The 13,414-nt window shown below is 35.5% G+C and overlaps 1 non-coding gene across 1 annotated transcript; it reads right to left on the bottom strand.

Annotated features, from left to right (window-relative positions):
- Window positions 1-11,646: 11,646 nt before the first annotated feature.
- Window positions 11,647-11,772, bottom strand: LOC115063747. The gene has a single exon (XR_003843622.1). It is a non-coding gene; the product is annotated as a small nucleolar RNA SNORA17 (small nucleolar RNA).
- Between the last annotated feature and the right edge of the window lie 1,642 nt (window positions 11,773-13,414).

Raw genomic sequence — 13,414 nt, 5'->3', positions numbered from 1 at the left:
TTTATTATATATATGTACATGTTGTATACAAACACACATATATATATATGTCTGTGTGTGTGTGCATGAACTTTATCCCTTAATATTGCAAACTAATATTTGTAAGTACATACCTAGGGCCTATATGTTTCCCATCCACAGTTTCTTACCTGGATTTAAAATAGAGGATATGAGTTTTCTTCTAAGGTATGGGCCTTAAATCCAACCATATTTTTGTCAGTTACACCATATATCATTTATGACACCATTATCCCCATGAGCATAACTTTCTATGGCATTATTTTAGCCTATAAGGTTCATATTTGAATAAGATTGGTAATAAGATTGGTGATGGCATTTCCCCGTTGTGCGCCTAATTGTCATGTTTGATACTACAAAAGTTAGGTAGCACTGAAGAAGTTTCCAGAAGCTGGTATCATGACTTCTGAATGCCTAAAACAGAACATGTGTGATGTTATCACCAACCTATCAATACATGTCAGATAAGTATGCATTGTAGTTATATGCATAACTCAGAATTCAGTTGGACACTAAAGTTCTATCCTTTTAAGGACATTATGCTAAATTCAAGAAGAGAAACAGTTGCTAAACTTAACACCAATATTTAATACCTGCAAGTCATAATTTAAGTGACAAGTCAATCAGGTATCTTTTATCAATGAATTAGACATTAAATAATATTAATTAGATCTAATGTGTGATAGATTTAATCTCAGAGGAATCACAAAGGGAAAGAGATTGATGTAAAAAAGAAAAGAGAAGGAGGAAGGAAGAAAGAAATGAAGGATGGAAGGAAAGAAGAAATAAAAGCAAAAGAAAAAGCAGGCAACTGATGCTTGCAGATGATTAAAGGAATTATCTAAAATTGATATTCTTTCAAATTAATAATAAAATATTCCAGGAAGATCTGACAATTGGAATAAATAGACAATTTGACAAATTTATCTATGGCCTATTTATTGGCCTGTACCATTGCTGATGTACACATCAGTTAATTTGCAAAGAAAAGTCTACAAATTGGTCTCATTAAGTATAATTTTATGGTTGAGGATCATATATTTGCAATACACTGGGTAGCATGTTGCCTGTTCTGTAGTCTAAAGTGACATGTTTAAAGAACCAGTTCAGTGGATTGAACACCACACCATTGGTAACTCTCCAGTGTGGTTGGCAATTAATGATTTCTGTTGATAGCCGTGTTAGCAGAGACTTTGTAGAATGGCGTTGTCATAATAGAAGAGGGCTTCTTAAGATAGCTCTCTGCATATCAAACATATAGGGCTAAAAATCACTTTATGATATCTTATGAACCACAGTTGTAAATCACATAGAATAATACTGTTTGCCTTTTTAATCACAAGAAAATCATGAAAGATGCTCTCTACTGAAGAGAAACAGATGTAGACCTTGCTTGTATGGTTTTTAATGAGTGAAAAGTCAAATGAGTAATTGACCTATTTTAAGAACACCAATGATTTTAATTCAAACATGAAATTTAGGGATATTATTACTGATATTTGAAAATATTCTGTAGATATCTAGGTACTACAGGATAGATGTAATGTTAATAACGAGTCATGAAAATGTATTCTAACTTTCATAGCCATTCTTTTCATCAAAGTTTACATAAAATGTCATTCATCTTGTATAAAAGAGTTCTAAAATAGATGCCCACAACAGAAGAAAGTTGATTAAGTTGCTTTTTCCTCTAGTAATGAGTTCTATTCTTTGTAAAATAAACTTGAATTTTATCACTAAATACAAGTTCTTACAATGGATGCAATTACACTTTGCAAAATTACTTTATATCTATTACTCATTCATATTTTTTGTCAATCTCTTGTCCTTTTGAGTTTGGTGAAATTTGAGCTTTTACTCCCTATATGTTACTATCAAGTTGAAAATGTGTATTTTCCTACAGGACCATTATACAAAACATTTTTGAGATATGGGGTTTATTTGTGATGGATACAATAATTAAAACATGGTGTGAGATTCAGTGATAATATGCTGTCTACTGAAATACCATTCCATTATTTATATCTAACAATAAGTCATTTTGAGACAGTGGTAAATAATAGAAAATATAAAGAATCATAGCCCTTAACAAATCACAAGAATGACTTCCCTCCCCTCTCAAAATATATGTTCTATTAAAGACAATAATTTGAAAGAATCATGCAAAACAGAAATTATTCCCTTTATTCATTAATCTAAATATATGCATATGAATATTATCTATGAATGCAAGGAGGAATGTTTGTATAAATGTAGCTAAACTTCTTGGAATTAAGTGAGAATTATATTTGGAAAGGTTACTAAGTTTGTACACCGTAATATATAGGAGTATTTGTTGATTGTTTAACTCAAAAATCTTTTAAAATAATACTAATATTAAAATCTACTAAAATAATTTGAAAGACTTAAAGTTTACTTAGACTTACATGTATCTCTGACTAAGAAAATTGCTTAAATATGAAAAGTTCAGTGTCCAAAATCAGATATAAATTTCTATTATGAGAATTAGAATCTGGCTAGTACTGTAAATAGTACTGCTATTTTATCAAATGCATATCATTTAACAGGAACTGCTAGCAGAAGAAGATATTAGTTCACACAAATATGTATTGAGTTATGTGCTATAAGTTAAGTACAGAGAAATGAGATATTGAGTCAGAGTGAATGAGCAGTATCTTAGAAAAGCTTCTTTTGCAGATATCAATACAAGCAATACAGATGATATCCATGAAAATGATTATGGACAAAGATGTGTATCCTGCTAAAAAATATTCTACCATTCTTCTCCTTAGACTTGCTAATTTCAGATGTTCAGCTACTGGTGTTCTTCTATGCTCACTTCAGTCAATCAACTCCTTTATTTTACATAAATCTCTTCCTTATTTGAATATTAAAATGTGTAGCTTAGATCTAGTATGGCCAGAAGGAAATATGCTCACATGATATCTACCTTTCTTAATCAAGAAGCTTACCTTTTAATGAACCTTTTCTGTGAACACGTTAATATGTCAACCATTTATTTTGTCTTGGCAGATGGTGCTCCAGTAAGTAAATTAATTAGGTATGTGTTACTGCACTACAACTTACCTTCCTTTATTATTTCATTTAATTGGAGAACAAATATGATATGAGAGATATACTGACATCAAAGTGACAGGGCTGGACTTTTGACTTAAATATGACTGGGCTCAAATACTCTCATATTCTGGAAAACATTATTTGAGGAAGTATGTGATGTTTTGTTTTTCTAGAAGAGACTAGAATTTAGGTCATTGAACGAAGTAGAGAGAGTCTGATAGCACTGGCATGGGCAGAAATCCTCTGATCTCCTGAAAGCCCAAACAAGAACAAAATAGAAAGAAGAGTGAAGGTAAAGTCTCTTCCTGTGTTGGATCAGCCTTTCAGACTGGAGCTCCTGAACTTGTGGCCTTGAAAGTCTGGGTTTATACTAACACTCTCCCCTTCCCCCTGCTTTATTCTCTGACTTTTGAACAGGAATCAAGAACTCAAGAACTGAACCATCTGCTCATATAGCTTTCAAGCCTGCAGACATGGACTAAATTACATCAGTGGTTCCGTGGTTCTCCAGCTAGCAGATGGCACATGTTGAGGCTTCCAGGTCTCCACAATCAAGGGACCTTTTCCATTCTCTCTCTTTCCCCCCAAAAATGTCAAATAAATTCACCAATATCATTCTGTTTTATTTTTATCGTACACCTTCTCATATAGGGATGGCAGATATTTATACTGTTAGAATCAATAGATATGTGTGTATGAATTTTACTCATTAATATGAAAACTTACAGTTATAAAATGTTAAGTGTGAAAACTCATTGAAATAACTAAGGTATCAACAATTCAGGATCATAAAAACGTAAGTGCAACTTAGAAATCTACATTGTTTTTCAGGACTAAAATTTGAAGAACAAAGCAGAAAATTTTTTTTGCCTAATGGCACAAGACTAAAAGCTATAACCAAAGTATTGGTTATTTTTAATAATTTGTTTTTGACACTGGTTCCTCTTTTTCTATCTATCTATCTATCTTTCTCTCTCTCTCTCTCTCTCTCTCTCTCTCTCTCTCTCTCTCTTTCTTCCTTCATTCTTCCCTCCCTCCCTTCCTCCCTCCCTCCTCTCTCCCTCCATCCCTTCCTTCCTTTTATCCATTTGTCAGTTTTTTTCTTCTTTGAGAAGCCATTTTAGTGAATTCAAGGCTACTATTGACCTCATTATGAATGATTTTGACCCCTAACTTTCCTGCCTGTACCTTCTATGAGCTGAAATTACAAGTGTATACCATGATACTTGGTTTATATGATTTAAGGGACTGAACTAAGGGCCTCATGCATGCTAGGCCAGCACTCTAAGAGCTAAGCCATTTCAGTAAATTAACAGACAACCTTGCCTTTCCAGTATCTTTAAGAATTCCATATACTAGTACCTATTTACACCACTTACTCCCATCCCACTTCCCTTTCCAACTCTTTCAGTGTTCCCTAAATCTCTTTAGCATTCAGAACCACATACATAAACCATGTTCATTAAGACTGTAAAAACTAAAACTAAAACACACACACACACACACACACACACACACACACACAAAAACACCAACACCACCACCAACAGCAACCAAAAGCAAAAGCAAACCCCACAGAGAATGAAAGGACAAGGAGCCAGCGTGTGCAGACATGACTTCATTTCTATTGAGTCCAATTATACAGCTACTGTTTACTTCCAAGATAAAATTCCACTCTTGCACCATTAGGGACATTTACATGGGAAGTCTACTTAGTGTTGCACATACATTCGGCGATGACCATTTGGGATTGGATAACCTCTCAGAGGGCTGTCCCTGGAAAAACAGATTTCTCTCAGTCGTCAGATTGCCGGTAACTCTTCATCTAGAGGTGGGAACTTGTGAATATTCCCCTCAACCACAATAGCATGTCAACTGATGTTCTTATTCAGTTCTTGTTTAGTCAACCATGTTTTTGAGAGGTCATGAGTGCAACTTCCTTATTCTAGCTCAATGGCTCCAAGTCCTGTGACTGAAGTATGTAGTATTTGCAAAAATAGGGTTTTATTTCTACATTCTAAAAGCAAGTGTAGGAGTGGAAGAGAATACATATTCTTCAAGAATGGGAGAAAGGTACAGAGATGCATTTGAGGTACCTCAGGTGATAGATTAACCACTGGGAAGCCGGGTCCTGGCCTGAGATCTTGCTTGCTTGATAAGTCTCTAAAGGGATCTGAAGTATTGCCTTGGGAAAGCCTTTCTCCTGAGTGTGAATGTCTATCAACTTCTTAATACCCCCATATCTTTTATATTTTCTTGTCTCTTCTATCTTTAGCGAAACTTTGCTTTCTTATTACTTTAATTTGAAGCCTCTAGAAATGTTTTAAAATTCAAAATACATCAATCACCATAAATCTATTTCAGTCCAGAGTGTCTGGTGAAGGAAAGATTATCAAAATTGTTTTCAGTTACGGGAGAAATTCAGGTTTTTTTTTTTTCCTCTTCTCATTCTTGGCTCGAATGATTCCAATATTTGATAATAAAACTCTGTATTTTTGACCCAGCTGGTTCCATAATTACTTGGAATATTTAGCTCCTTTTATGCTGCTTAATCATTATTATGTGGTGTGCTTATCCTGGTTGCTATCAGAAGGTTTTCATTATTAAAATTAAAAGTCTTAATAAAACAGACTTAATTAATGGTCTTCTCACTTTCCTTCCTCTTAGCTTCAAGTAAGGATCCTTTGCCCATTCAGGTAAACTTGTTTCTCGAAGGTAATTTTTGCAGTCACTGGTCCTTATTTTTCCTAATTTTGGGCGTGGACCTTCTGTTTCTCCCACCTGCATTTGTTCTGTCCCATGTCCACTTTTATTTGCATCATTTGCCTTTGAGTGAAATGTGAAAATTTCTGGAGGTTAGCTTTTATAAATCAAAGTTTTAATGTGGATTTAACATGAGTTCATTATGTTTGAACCACCCTAGAGCTCTACATCTCTTTCTCTTATGCAGGATTTTGAGATCTCAGATTGTTCCTGTTTTCACACACCCTTCACTTGCAGTGAAGAGTTAAACAATGAGATCACAGGTCATAAACATTCCCATATTTTCTCGGTATTGTTCTAATGCTGTTGTATTGCTTTTTTTTCCTCCACAGTAGTTGGATTTTAACAGGAGAAAAATTGCTCTGTGTAGTCAGCAGTGTATCCGTTTATTTGCCATGTTGTGGGTTTTTGTGTGTGTGTGTGTGTGTGTGTGTGTGTGTGTGTGTTAGTAGTAGTTACTTTTCCTCTCCAGTTTCCAGTAAGGAGACTTTTTATTTGATCAATGTGTTAGATAAGAAAAAATTTAGAGATGATGACTGAGGCTGCATCCAGGCTTCTCCTTCTCATTATTGATCAGACATTCTAATGTTATTTATACTCAGATTCTAACAACTTCCTCCTTAGGTGGGTCTGAAATTTGACTTGTTTTCTCATTAACAAAGATGGAAACAGTAAGAGGGTGGCCACTGTTAGCAAACATGTGTTGAGAGCTTGTCACAAGCTAGTGGGTACCCTATACTTTGATCTTAATACAAACTCTCATGGCTTATAACTGAAATCTCTTTCTACTCTTAGAATATGAGAAACATGAGGTTAAGGATATTAAATCTTTTCCCTGATGACCATGTGGCTTTGGACTACAGAGTTTGGACTGTACCATGTGCTTAGTAAATAAACCATTTCTCCCTACTTACTATACAATTAAAACCTTTTGAAGTTTAATCAGATTATCCTTCCTGATTTTTTTTCAAATATAAAATCACTCACTCTATTTTAATATCTTGTTAGCCATTCCCATGGCTCATTGAGAACAGTTAAAACAGAGAGACAAATTCCAAAAAAAATATCTTTTCCAGAATAAAATACTCTGAGTTAAAACAATTAACAATTAAAATGTCACCTTTCTTATAGGTACAGAGACAAAATTTAGAGCTAAGATGAAAGGATGGACTATCCAGAGAGTACCCCATTTTGGAGTCCATCCCATCATCAGCCACCAAACCTAGATACTAATGCTCATGCCAGCAAGATAATGCTGAAGGGACCCTGATATTGCGGCCTCTTGTGAGGCTATGCCAGTGCCTGGTAAACACCGAAATGGATGCTCACAGCCAGCTACTGGATGGAACACAGGGTCCCCAATGGAGGAACTAGAGAAAGTACCCAAGTACCTGAAGGGGGCTGCAACCCTGTAGGTGGAACAACAACAGGAACTAACCAGCACCCCCGGGGTTTGTGTTTCTAGCTGCATATGTAGCAGAAGATGGCCTAATCGGCCATCAGTGGGAATAGAGGCTCCTTGGTCTTCCAAACTCTATATGACCTAGCACAAGGCAAGGCCTGGGCCAAGTAGTGGGAGTGGGTGGGTAGGGGAACAGAGGTGGGGGGAGGGGTATGGGAAACTTTCAGGATAGCATTTGAAATGTAAATAAAGAAAATAATAATAAAAAAATTAAAAAATAAAATGTCACCTTTCCTGACTTCCAAGTAACTTCTTTCTACCTTTTTAACAATAAAGCAAAATTGAATTTTTTGATTCATGTTAGTATTTCTCAAACTGTTTTATCAACTTAACTTCAAAAACTCAAACATGAAAAATAATTCATTTTGTAAACAGTTTCAAAATTGAACTTGCAAATATTACTTTTATTCTTAAATTTTTAAATATCTCTATCTCTACTATCCATATCCATCTCTATTATCATATCCATTTACCATTGTCTCCCATTAACTTAGCCTAGTGCTATCCACTTAACCCTCTTCCAATTTATGAATTAAGTTTTTTTAATGAATTTTTTAAAAAAAACTATTATTATTAACTTCCTGAGTTCAATTAGCATAGCCAACATGCATGCCAATCTGTGATCATTCAATGGGGTATAAGTAACTTATAGTGACTGCTTCTATGTATCAATGTATCTGTCTATGTATCTATTTATCGATCTCTCTACCTACCTTTTATCTATCTATCTATCTATCTATCTATCTAGCTAGCTAGCTAGCTAGCTAGCTAGCTAGCTAGATAGCTACCTATCCTTCTCTCTATCTATCTATCTAGTCTTCTCAAAGAAAAGTGATTCTTTTCCTCAATAGCTATCAACTGCCAATCACATGTTATAGGAGTAAAGAGTTAGTAGACCCCATCCACACTAGAATTTTGCCTGTCTTGGTCTTCAGCAGGTAACCAAAACTGTTGGGACTTGATGCATGCAATGTAACTGTCCTGAGCAGAAGTCGGCACAATCTGGTAGAGATTCTACTTGTGGAAACACAGTCTCACAAAAATCTTCTGGTTTCTCTGACTCTTTCACTCTTCTGTTCCTACTTCTGAAATGATTCCTGAGTCATAGGTCCAGGAATTGTGTTATAGATATATCAGCTGGGATTGAACTCCATAATTCTGCATTCTGAACTGTTGTGGTTTTCTTAATGTATTTCTTCACTTGCAAGAAGACATTTCTTTGAAAAGAGAGAACTGCATTTATCTGGCTTGACACCAGGCAGGTATGTCAGAAATAATTTTTAAAGGACACTTAAAATCTGATTAAATACATTTTAAATAAACATTTATATTTGCTATGTAATATTCACATGCCAGTATAGAATTTTTCATTATATTTTTACTTTTATTTCCACAATTATTGATTGAAAAATAAGTGCTGCATTCCAACTTAACTATTTTTATCTGTGTATTTGTTTCTCAAACAATTTAATCCCACATGGGTATATTGTTTAATGAGTATTTCCCATGGTGATGGTGCACAGTAAATGTTCACGTCCATATAAAATAAGTACCTTAGGTCAAATGTCCAGGGCATTTCATTATCTTAATTAAGAATCTTACCTGTTAACATATATATCATTGCAGTCCAACCTTATCTTTGACAGTTTCATATCTCATTTTAGAAGTTTCATTAGTTTTCTACTTCTTCACCCTACAATGACATGTGTATCTTATTGAAATAACATATGTTTATTTTTCTCTGTGTTTCATTTTTTTACTTACTGAAAATAAGAACTTTGATTTAGACTAATGAAGGTCATTTCTCATGAAATAAACAATTTGGTTTTTTGGAACATATTAGCCCTTGTTCAGGGATTATCCTGTGAGTTTTTAATCAAGGATCAGTTCATCTGTAAAATGACATTTCTGTTTTTGACATGTCAGTGTAAGGTTGTCCTAAATCATCCCTTCTTTTCTTTTGTTTTATTTTATTTTATCCAAAATAGCTTTTTGAACCATTATATTCTAATTACTGATTTTCTCATCAATCTTCTCCCAGATACTCCTAACTTCCCTCTTCCCTAACTGTCCAATTCCCTTCTCTCTCTCTCTCTCTCTCTCTCTCTCTCTCTCTCTCTCTCTCTCTCTCAAATAAACATGCAATTAAGGAAAAATAACAAACAAGAGACACACACACCTATAAAACCACAAAATCAGAAACTATATATAATAAACAAGTAAAAGACCAGTAAGATTTAAAAATTCCCAAACAAAGTAACATGAGATAAAGAGAAAACTTCAAAACGAGCACTGAGTTATTTTTTGACTCTTGTCTACTCCTGCTAGGCATAGGAACTGTGCTTATAAACCTGGTTTACATAACCAGCAAGACATCATTGGAGAAAACTAGTGCTATTCCTTTGCAAGTAGTTGTCAGATGAAGAGAACTTCTTGGGTGGAAGTGAGTGTTCTTGTTCACTTTGTCTCTCAGGGCTGGAATCCTGTGGACTTGAGCCTGTACAGGCCCTGTGGATGCTGCCTCAGAGTTTTTGAGTTCATGCCACAGACTGGACTCAGTCTGTCTCTCAACCCATGGGGAATCAGGGTTTTGGTACTCAGGTTGGGCAAGGAATTGGTGAAAAGTGACAATGGACACTGACCAAGAGAGAGTGCTGTATCTGAATATAATTTCTCAAAGAAAGCATCAGACTTATGTTACAGAAGAATAAAAAAAGTTAGGCGACACACCAGCCAAGTTACATTGAAGTTATCTGACACAAAACAGAGAAATGCATACATAAAGACTGGCAGGAATCAGGCAGTGTTTACAACTGAGATAAGATCAGCCCTATCTAAAATCAGCTATTCACAGGAGCCAGGTGAAAGAGCTAATACAACCAGGTGCAATACTGGTCTATTGTATAGCCTACCACCAAGGGTCCCTTAGCAAATACCTAATTATGCTATTCTTGGATTAGTGAAAAAACATGCACCAGGGGAGTTCTGTTCTACTAACATGAATAATACAGTACTCCAGTTCTTCCTTAAACCAGAGCCCACCTTCTTTCTACTATTATGTAATGTAGGCTGCCATTCATGTCTATAATGAGAATTCCAAGTTTACTATTTTGAACTAGCTCTGAGATTACTAGCTCCTATCTGGCAAACTGTGAGATGCCTGATTACTAACTGTCAACACTGGGGTATTTCATCTGAATGAGTAACATTCTTATGAAATTTCAAGCTCAGGGTCGGCTCTAGGACTGCTTAGGACATTGGTGAAGGCCAGGAAGCAAAGTTCAACCTAATTTAGGTATTTGACAAATCATTCTTGGAGGCACCTATAATAAAACAATACTGAAAAAAAATTACACAGATAGGATCCATTCACCAACAATTTTAAGGAAGAATTTGAAGCATTTGTGCTACAGGATGCCAAGGCTCTAGGAGACTGAGTTTCTGTGAAACTTTTAGCCTCAGGACTACTGCCAATCTTTTGGATTTGCCATACAGACTTCACTGTAGTGGGTGTTGCAAGTTCATGTATGTGACAGTCCCATTGTATCTATAAGACACTGTTTCCTTGGTGTCATCCATCATCTCTGGCTCTTTTACCCCCCTCTTCTGCATGCCTCCCTGAACTCTGGGAGAAGGTGTTTGATCAAAACCTCCCATTTAGGACTGCATGGTCCAAACTATCTTACTCTCAACACATTGTCCATTTCTGGATCTCTGTCTTAGTTTCCACTTTTTTTTTTTTTTTTTTTTTTTTTTTTTTTCTTTCTGAGACAGGGTTTCTGTGATTATGGCAAGGGAAGACACTGATCTTCCCTTGCCATAATTACAAAATCTTCCCTTGACACTACTCTCGAGTTTCCAGTTCTGCCTCTTTTCATTGTGCCTTCTGTTTCTTCTTCTCTTCCACTTCTCCACTACTTACTTGCTCCTATTCGTAGCACTTGGGGTCTCTGAAAGTCTAGAGTCAGCTCAAGTGTGGTCTCAGTCATGCTATAGTCCCCTCATGTTCTATGGTGTAGAGTAATGTTCATCTTCAGCAAGGTGTGCCCCCAAGGCCAATATGGCACTGGACTGGTGGTCATCTCAGGCTTCCTTCCTTTCTGGGCCCTATGGTGTCAGACTGATAGTCATCTTGGGCTCTGTACTTGCCATGCCTGTGCAAGTGACTGCCTGGAGGGTTTTCTGTCTCAGGCTTACTCCCACTGAGACCCTTAATTCTAGGTGGGGTTCTTCTTGTCTCTGGGTTGCTACTCATCCTTGGAGACCTTAGATGCCTATTTGTGGCCATACTTGTTGTGGTCTCAAGTTTGCTTTAAATTTCAGAGAGTTTTAGGCTACTAATCATTCAGAAGTTCATAGGTCAGAACACTAAGCCTATCTGTTCTCTGTGCCACCAACTGTTGCACTTGAGACACAGTAGCCACAACTGCACAACTGCTTCTTTGCGCAGGTACTCTACTGTTGAAAATTGATTCAAAATCAGCAGATCCATCTAAATTAACCTTTCATTCAAAGTTTCTTCTCTGTTGTTTTTTTAAATTATTATATGATTCAATAAACACTTCTTTTCATTGTATCATGCTGGCAATTTTGTTCAGGATTGTATTTATTTTATCTATTTTCTTAGTAACAATTTGCTTGGGGCTTTATACCATTGGAATATATTTATTTATGTCATGTAAAAAAAATAGCCTACTCTGATATCAACTTCATTTTCCTCCCTTATTCTATTCACCAAAATAATTTCCAAAAATTTTATCTCAACTTCATACTCCTCTATGTATAACTGTAATATTAACTCTTTCTAAATATGTGGCTATTAAAACATAAATATACTAAGATGATGATTCCCCCAACCTTGCTTACACTATCCTGCCATGAAGCACAATTTGTTGCTTAGACTAAAGTCACATGAGAAATGCCCAATAGCTGTTTTCAACAGGATTTATTTCATAGAAAAGCTTTACATGTACATTGTAATACAGTTTCTGTAAATTTTAATTGAAAATCCACTGTATGAAAAGACAGAGAGTTCAGCAGTGGAAAAAAAAGAAAAGACAGAGAGGAGAACATAAAAAAGAAAGTACTGCAGATGTGAAGATTTACAGATAGAAAGGTCAGTTTGACAATCACGAGGATGAGACCTAAAGGTTCTCAGGTGCTCAATCCTAACACATTCCCCATAAGTTAAATAATAAGAATAAAGTTGTTAAATAGATCATCCATATCCTTTTATTATATAGTCTTGTTTTCCTCACTAACTCAAAGATGAAAGGTATTTTGTTCCAATCTCAAATACTTCAGTTGCAGTGGATTATTGATGATGCTTTAGGGTGGCTTAATAAATTAACTATCTTTTGTTACTTTTAGTACTTTGAATGATCATAACTTTTTAAAGACTTTTTTGTATCTTGTAGTTTGTTCACAATTTTCTGGCTGCCAGGATGTACTCTGATCTTAGGGAGGTCATTCAAGTTATCAATGTTTAAATTTCCTTTTTTTCTGAGATAGGGAACACTAGGCCTGCATCCTATTGACACTGCAACCATCAAATAAGACAATGTGTGAAAGAGGCAAACTGAAGGGAGTGGTGGGTTGATTCCTGTATAACTGAACACTGTTTTCAGAATTGTTAGAAATTTAATCATCTCTCATCTTGCAGTTCATATGACACAGTATTTAATAAAAACAAGGGAGATGCTGGACTCTAAGCATCCTAGGATACAGCTCTGTATTCTTCCCTATCAAAAAGTTCAATTCAGCTAAAGAAGAAACAGAGGATTGATATTATGTGACAATCAAGGAAATTGCTGGTGACAACGTAGTAATGTTTCCCCAGTAGGGTAGAATGTGAATACATAAAAGGAAATTTTGATAGAATATGCATCAAAGCAATATGATGGATAGATGTTAGACATATTATGTTAGGAAGGGTGACATTTCTCATAGATTTTTGTGGTGAGGAACATTCCTGAACATGACAACTGTGTTAAGCTGATGAATAGTGCTTCAGGTTTGAGATGACAACATGCGAGAAGGATTTTCGCAGCAGAACATACAACAAAAACAACAACAATCTAGACGAGGAAGGAT

This window comes from Mus pahari, chromosome 3 (assembly GCF_900095145.1).
Source record: "Mus pahari chromosome 3, PAHARI_EIJ_v1.1, whole genome shotgun sequence".
In the NCBI taxonomy this organism is placed as follows: domain Eukaryota; kingdom Metazoa; phylum Chordata; class Mammalia; order Rodentia; family Muridae; genus Mus; species Mus pahari.
Note: the sequence above shows the minus strand (reverse complement) of the source record. Positions and strands in the feature narration are given on the sequence as shown.